The 8,731-nt window shown below is 42.6% G+C and overlaps 1 pseudogene; it reads right to left on the minus strand.

The window, feature by feature from the left end:
* Nucleotides 1-7,343: 7,343 nt before the first annotated feature.
* Nucleotides 7,344-8,499, minus strand: LOC100959599 (annotated as a pseudogene).
* Between the last annotated feature and the right edge of the window lie 232 nt (nt 8,500-8,731).

Below are 8,731 nucleotides of genomic sequence, written 5' to 3' on the forward strand. Positions count from 1 at the left end.
ACAGCGCCCGGCCTTTTTTGGTTGCAGCCATCATTGTTGTTTGGCGGACCCGGGCTGGGGATTCAAACCCACCACCTTAGGTGTATGTGGGTGGCGCCTTAGCCGCTTGAGCCACAGGCGCCGAGCCAATAACCAGGATTCTTAATGACACTGAGTCACTGAATTAATCAGCCCTAGAGCTGCCCACCTGGGAACTTCTTATTATATGAAGTGATATTTTTTTTTCCTTACTGTTTGGCTTGCTGAGTCAGTGTTTCTGGTTACTTTAAGCCAAAAGGGTCCCAGGTGATAAAGGGGAAAAAAGAGCTATGGACAACAAAAGAATTCTGAACAAATATGTTAATAAAAAGTCCAAGCATTCCCGTGAGTTGAGGATTGCTGAGTTTTGGAGATAAAGACTAGCAACATGTTTCCTTCCATTCTTGAGTGACCTCAGCCATGTTCATAGCTCATACCCAGACCATGGACAATCTCAGTTTGAGTCCTACTCACCTGTTGACCTGCTGGATGACCATGGTAAGTTACCTTTTTGAGTGTCAGTTTCCTTTTTAGTAAAATTAAGACAGGAGTATCTGTATTGCATTGTGAAAATTAAAAGAAATAATATGAATAAAATGCTTAGAACAAGTCTGGCACATATATGGTATTAATAAATAGCAGTGTATTTCTCCTGTGCTGATGGCTTGTAACACTATCTCTCCAGTTCTGTCTACTCCCAAATAATTTTCTCCATATATTTTCATTTGGATGTTTCAATATTACTACAAATCTAACTAATGATAGTTCTCTAAACTACCATTTTCCCCTCCCGTGCTCAGGATCCCAGTGAAGATTCATGTTGTTCCCCTAGCCTAACATGTACTTCTACTTTTGCATATTTTAAAAATGGATCTCTCCCAAGCCCAGGAGTTGGAAGTTGCTGTGAGCTGTGTGATGCCACTGCACTCTACCAAGGGTGATAAAGTCTCTACAAAAAAAAAAAAAAAAAAAAGGATCTCTCATGGCCCGGCTTCCTGATCCCTCAGGTGCTATAAATGGCCTTCTCCTGTGGTCTCTAATGAGCATTTTGTAGCTCTCATACCACTTTTTCAGTAAGGGTCAATTACAACCTTGTCTTCTATTCTAAACTATAAGCCTCTTTCAGACTGCGACTGTAATGGACACATTGGAAGATAGCATAGCACCCTTTCTGCCATTTTCTGATAGTATCACAATTTTCTCAGTATTTACTTCCTGCCCTACCAGTTTTGGAGAAAGATGGCTCCACACCCCCTTCTCACTCAGAGGTGAGTTTCCATTGCCTAGAGGTAATCCTAAACTGCTTGCCAAAGCAAATCTTTGTAACTGGGTTTCTGAACCAATCAATGCATGACATTTTTCTGAACACAAGGATTGGTTTTGGAAGAATCATGTGCCCCAGTTTGGAGCAATGAAAAACAAAGCAACTTTTCTAGGTGTTTCTGGCCTCTGATTTTAATAGTGGACTTCCCTTAGGCTCATACCTATAATCAGAAGGATCATTTGGGCAGCACCTGTGGCTCAAAGGAGTAGGGCGCCGGCCCCATATGCCGGAGGTGGTGGATTCAAACCCAGCCTGGGCCAAAAAAAAAAAAGCAAAACAAAAAAAACATGAAAGGGTTTAGGCCCTCATACCAGAAGGATCATTTGAGGCCAGGAGTTCAAGATGAGCCTGAACAACATAGTGAGACACCTCATCCACTGCAATCTCTACACAAAAAAATTTTTAAATTATGGCTTGGTGCCTGTGGCTCAAGTGGCTAAGGCACCAGCCACATACACCTAAGGTGGTGGGTTCGAATCCAACACAGGCCTGCCAAATAACAATGACAGCTGCAACCAAAAAATAGCCCGGCATTGTGGCTGGCACCTGTGGTCCCAGCTACTTGGGAGGCTGAGGCAGGAGACTCACTTAAGCCCAGGAGTTGGAGGTTGCTGTGAGCTATAATGCCACAGCACTCTACCCAGGGGGATAGCTTGAGGCTCTGTCTCAAAAAAAAAAAAAATTTTTTTTTTAAATTAGCTGGGCATGGTGGTACATGCTTGTGGTCCCAGCTACTTGAGAGGCTGAGAGCAGGAGGATCACTTGATCCCAGGAGTTTGAGGATATAGTGAGCTGTGATCACACTACTGCATTCCAGCCTGGGCAGCAGAGTAAGACACTGTCTCTAAATTTAAAAAAAACAAAAAAACAAAAAAAGTGAACCTCTGTAAGAACTTCTCCTCTCTTTTACAAAAGAGAAGAGCTGTTTTTGGCACAATGACAATGAGAGAAGCCATTGTGAAGATGAAACCAATTTATGCGGAGGGGAGATGACTAGAAGCCACTGACTAAATCCAACCTTGAAGCCTGTCCAACCTCAGATCTTCCATCTTCATGAGTCAAAAGAATTGCTATTAAGTTGGAGCCAAGTTGTAACTTACAGCATGAACAGTCCTAACTGATAAAGCGATCCTATCTTCAACTTGTATCTACCACAGTGTGTGCCACATGCCAGGCATTCAGTAAATGCTGATTGTGTTGAGTGAGCCTGTGACTCTGGTCATTTTTTTCTGGCTCTATTGATCTTCCTTGCAGAGTTTCTCCCCTAGCATTCTTCCCCCTACAAGCTCCCATCAGCTCCCTTCCTTATTTGAGCATGAGGCTGCTGATAGGACTAGGATCTCACTTTCAAAAACTGACACAGACCTTCCTGAATAACAGGAATGTTCATGTCTATCCAGTCCATTTCTCAGAAATTTCTCAGTGAACCCTGGCAAACGCTAACTCACTCACTCTCCTCTCTCGCTGCCACCTGTTACATTGAGATCGTAGTTAATCATTTCAACATGCTCTCCTGAAGTTTTCAGTGTATTACTTCCTGGTGATAACTCTGGAATCCCTCTTATCTAATTGATAGACTGACTACAAATCACATTTTAGGATGAGTTATTAGTGTGACGTATTCAATTACCAAATATCTGAGTTGCAAAGTACCATACTATGAAATGTATAATTTCTAAGAGGTTTCCTGTTACTTATTTTCTTTACCTCTGGATGAGGATTACTAAGAGTTCTATTATCAGTGAGTAATATTTCTTTTCTTTCTTTTTTTAATATTCAAGTATACAATATATCATTGTTTTGGGGGGGGTTTCTGTTTTTGTTTCTGAGACAGAGTCTCAAGCTGTCATCCTGGGTAGAGTGCTGTGGCGTCATAGCTCACAGCAACCTCCAACTCTTGGCTCAAGTGATCCTCTTGCCTCAGTTTTTCTATTTTTAGTAGAGACAGGGTCTCCCTTTTGCTCAGGCTGATCTGGAATGCCTGAGCTCAAGCAATCCATGTGCCTTGGCCTCCCAAAGTGCTAGGATTACAGCTGTAAGCCACCAAGCCTAGCCCAATATATCATTGTTGACTGTAGTCTCATGATAGATAATAGATCTCTTGAACTTATTCCTCCTGCCTAACTGAAATGTGTGTCCTTTGACCAATCCCCCTACCTCAATCCTCTGGTAATCACCACTTTCTTTTATGTTTACTTGAGTTTTACTGCGTGTATGAGTAAGGTCATGCAATATTGATCTTTCAGTGCCTGGATCATTTGACTTAAACTAATGTCCTCCAGGTTCATTCATAATGTGGCAGATGACAGAATGGCCATTTTTTTTTTAAAGACAGAGTCTCATTCTGTTGCCCAGGCTGGAGTTCAGTGGTGCAATTATAGCTCACAGCAGCCTACACCTCTTGGGCTCAAGTATCCTCCCAACCTCTTGAGTAGCTAAGACTACAGGTGTGCACCACCATACCCAGCTAGTATTTAAATTTTTTGTAGATAGAGCCTCATTTTGTTGCCCAGGATAGTCTCAATCTTCTGGCCTCAAGTGATCCTCTCAAAGTTCTAGCATACAGACATAAGCCACCACACCTGGTCGTGGACTTCATTCCTCTTAAAGGCTGAATAGCATTACATTCTGTATATATACCACGTTTTCTTTACCCAAGACTAATATTTCTACAGCTGGATATCTTATCCCTTATCTAATTTCCTCCTGCCCCAATCGTGTATTATTTTGAATCGTACTCACTATCATAGGCATAGCTAATACGGCTAGAGATTGGCGGTGACCCTAAGGAAGACATCTATAGGTGGCCCAGGACCTAGAAAATGGTCTGGTATGTGAGTATCACCCCGCCACACTGCCCTATACTGTGCCTGGCCAGTCAAATAGATCAGCTTTCAGAGATTTTGAACCTGAACCCAAGACAGGAGGAGACAAAAATGAGGGAATAAAAAGATTGATAAGTTCACCTACATTTAATTTAAATGCTCTGCTAATCAAAAGACCAGTTAGAAAGTGAAAAGACAAGCCACAAAGTGAAAAAAATATTCATGATTTTTTTTTTTGGAGACAGAGTCTTACTATGTCACCCTCAGTAGAGTGCTGTGGGATCACAGCTCACAGCAATCTCAAACTCCTGGGCTTAAGCAATTCTCTTGCCTCAGCCTCCCAAGTAGCTGGGACTACAAGTACTCACCACAACACCCAGCCATTTTTTGGTTGCAGTTGTCATTATTGTTTAGCAGGCCCGGCCGGGGTCAAACCTGTCAGCCTCAGTGTATGTGGCTGGTGCCCTACTCACTGAGCTAGAGGTGCCGAGCCCACAACTTTATTTAAATGATAGTTGTTACATAAGATAATTCCTGAAAGTTAATGTAATGCAAAAAAGACAGATGAGCCAATAGCTCTATCTAAAAATTTTAATTTTTTTTTTTTTTTTGAGACAGAGAGCCTCAAGCTGTCCCCCTGGGTAGAGTGCGGTGGCATCACAGCTCATAGCAACCTCCAACTCCTGGGCTCAAGCGATTCTCCTGCCTCCACCTCCCAAGTAGCTGGGACTACAGGTGCCTGCCACAACGTCCAGCTATTTTTTGGTTGCAGCCGTCATTGTTGTTTGGCGGGCCCGGGCTGGATTTGAACCCGCCAGCTCAGGTTTCTGCCGCTTGAGCCACAGGCGTCAAGCCTATCCAAAAATTTTAAATAGGCACAAAAAAGAAAATCCAGCCAGTAAACCATAGGAAAAGATATTCAAGCTCATTAGTAATTGAAAAACATAAATTAAGCCCTGTATAGACATTAGTAGACATCCACAGGTTTGGCAAAATTAAAACATCTGAAGATAACAGACTAAACCGAAACAAAGGAAATACAAACACACAGCATAAAGAGGTTTAACTGGTACAGCTACTCTGAGTTTGGCATTTTAAGTAAAATACTCTATGATTCATCAATTGTACTTCCAGGAATGAACATCATAGACATCTGTACACATGTGCACTAAGTAATATGTACAAGAATGTTCATAGCATAACAGCAAAAAGAAAAACTCAGAAACCATCTAAGCATTATCAGTGATAGAACAGATAAATAAGTATGATATATTCTTTCCTTCTTGTTGTTGCCGTTCATGTTTTGGGTTCTTATCTCAAATTAGATGCCTCCTCTTTATTTATGAGTCCCATAAATAGACACGCAGTTGGCCTTCTGGTTTTAGAACATTCTATTGTTGCATCTTTTTCATTTTAATGAAGAAACCATATTAGTTTCAAGGACTTCCCCCCTCAATAATCCTGGCCTGACAGGCCACAGAACTTCAGCTTGGTTATCTTTTGCCTTATTCTACTAACAGTGGAGGGACTTCATCTTATTATCAGCTCTCTATTGTGTTAAAGGATTTGAAACTGTAATTTGTGCATAATTCTATGTAATAATGGTTTTCAACCAGGCAAAGTTCTCTGCTGTTTGAAAATGTTTCCCAGATGATTCTGGTGGGAGAGCTGAGAACCGCTGCCCTAGGCTATAACCTCCTGTAAAATCGCTCAGTTGACTTTTCCTCAGTGCCTCTTACCTTCCCCTCTTCCAGTTAACAGTAGTTAACTCTTGCATCCTTTCTAAAATGATTGAGATTATTTGTCCCCCACCCTTGGTTTCTACAACATAGTTTTGAAAAAAAATTAGAAAAAGTTTATCCTTACAAATGAAAATATGAAATCTCAAGTGGATAAACTAATTTTTAAGAAACACATATTTTTCAGCCATGCCCGTAGCTCATTGTAGGGAACCAGCTGGCGGGTCCAAATCCTGCCCAGGCCAGCTAAACAATGACAACTACAACAAAAAAATAGCCAGGCATTGTGGTGAGCGCCTGTCGTCCCAGCTACTTGGGAGGCTGAGGCAAGAGAATTGCCTAAGCCCAGGAGTTGGAGGTTACTGTGAGTAGTGATGTCACAGCACTCTACCAAGGGCAACATTGTGAGATTCTGTCTCAAAAGAAAGAAAGAAAGAAAGAAATACATATTTTTCAAAACCTGGGTAAGAAGTTTTTGTCTTCACTTGTATAGCCTCTTCTGTTTCGTGAGTGGGCATACTGCAAGACTATTTTATTCACTCTTGTATGAAAACTTCTTGTTCCAGTAAGCCAAATGAGAACTGTTAGGAACACAGTGAAGTATTCTAGAAGTCAGGTGTGCTGTGCCTACGCTCACGTCTAAGTGAAATTGCTCACGTGGCTAGTTTTTGCTCTGTGCGAACCCACTAAACACCCACTAACCCAGGGTGGACTTCTGACCTAACAACAGACAACAGTTTCCAGCTGGAAAATGACCCTGATAAGACCTGGTGTGAAAAGGTCAGCTAGCCCAGTTGGAGTCTCTTGGCCATTGGAGACAGGAGGTGAGGGTCACGATTCCGAAAAGAACCTCAAAGGGAACAAGCTAAATTTAATATGAGGGAGCAGGAACTTTAAGTAAGCAAACACGGTGAATTAGAGATGATGCGTAGGGGAGAATGGAGTTAATAATATAAGAAGAACTGAGTCACAGGAGCCCAAGCCCAAAGAGCCATTTTTCCCTCCTGGGGATCATTATCCAATGTCTGCTCTTTCTAAGGTCTAGCGGTAATTTCTGGTTGGGATATAAGTCTATTGAGGTGGTTCCTGAGTTCCCAGGCACTCATCCTTAAAATGATGTCACAATGCCTGAGCTAACTTGAAGCTTTAGAGTTATATTATATTTGTCTTCACTTGAGATTCCTTGCAACTAAATAAGCCTAACCGGAACGACTAATGCAACCATTACCATTTGTTAAAAATAATGCACAACTTTAAACGTCTACTTCCCCGAGCAAATCTGGGAATGTTTGCTCCTGTAAGTGTTAATACTTTCATAATATTAATGCTGGCACTGTATGTTTACAGATTAATTGGTACAATTTACAACAAATTTTATAGTTCCTCATTTTTGCAAAGATACCTATTCAATAACTGGGAAATCATGAAACTACTGATCTATACTTGAAGGTTTGTTTGGTCATGGTAATTCCGATAAGGACCATACCAGTTTCACCTCTTCCAGAAAGATGCCATCATTTTATCTAAGAGTTTGCTCTGGGTTTTATTGTAGAACACACTTCCCTCAAGCATCTTTTTCTTTTCTTTTCTTTTTGAAATGGAGTCTCTCTGTCACCTTGGGTAGAGTGCTGTGGCATCATAGCTCACAGCAACCTTAAACTCTTGGGTTCAAGGGATCATCTTGCCTCAGCCTCCCGAGTAGCTGGGACTACAGGCACCTGCCATAACGCCTGACTAGTTTTTCCTATTTTTTAGTAGACATAGGGTCTCTCTTTTGCTCAGGCTGGTCTCAAACTCCTGAGCTCAAGCTATCCTCCTGCCGCAGCCTCCGAGAGTGTTAGGATTACAGATGTGAGCCACCCCGCCCAGTCTCAAGCATCTTTTTCTTGCAGCTGTCTTCTTCCATGATTTTATCTTATAAGCAGCCTTTCTCCTTAGCCAAAGGCCAGAATGGAGTCCAAGAAACCTATAGGTGACAACTTTCACAGTCTTTCTATTGCCTTTTAGTGAACTGAAGTGTGTTCCGGTTCTGACTGGTAGCTTCTGGACATTTGGAAACAAAGGGGGCTGCTCTGTTAAGGATCGTTGCAGTGTGCCCACAAGTCAGGTTCCTGGCAGATGTGACAAGACTGGGACCACAGGGTGCCCCGTTGCTCAGTGGTTAGGGCACCAGCCACATACTCCGGGGCTGGTGGGTTTGAACCCAGCCTGGGCCTACTAAACAAACAAACAAACAAACAACAACAAAAAAATAGTGGTGGGCTCTTGTAGTCCCAGCTACTTGGAAGGCTGAGGCAGAGAATCGCTTGAGCCCAAGAGTTTGAGGTTGCTGTGAGCTGTGACGCCATGTGCACTCTACCGAGGGTGACAAAGCGACACGCTGTCTCAATATAAAAAAAAAAGGAAATAATACTAACACTGGGAGGACAGGAAACAAGTGGTGTCTGAAATGACTAAAATGTTCAGTGGACAGTGTAGAAACAAAAGAGGCAGCTCTGGCACAGTTCCAATAGGCTGAAGATGCCAAAATCATCAGAGGCTGCGAGATTCCTGAGGCTGCTCTCACGGCACCCGCAACCGCAGAGGCAGCCATCTTGCCCCCGGGCCTAAGGCAGCCACCCGGGTTTATTCTTATAGAGGAACACTAGTGAGCAAGGAAAGTGAAAGACAGTAGCTGCACGCAGAGCACGGCTAATCCAAGAGTATCGATGAAGCTTGTCCATCGTCCCTTGTGGCTGATGACTTGGCCTCTGGGAGGTTCTTCATCCCTTATCCCCTCTCACATCATTTGAAGTGAGCTTTGCCCTCTTTGGGGCCGTGTGGAC

The sequence above is a fragment of the Otolemur garnettii genome, unplaced genomic scaffold, assembly GCF_000181295.1.
Source record: "Otolemur garnettii isolate 467f Iridium unplaced genomic scaffold, OtoGar3 scaffold00178, whole genome shotgun sequence".
NCBI classification, from domain to species: Eukaryota; Metazoa; Chordata; class Mammalia; order Primates; family Galagidae; genus Otolemur; species Otolemur garnettii.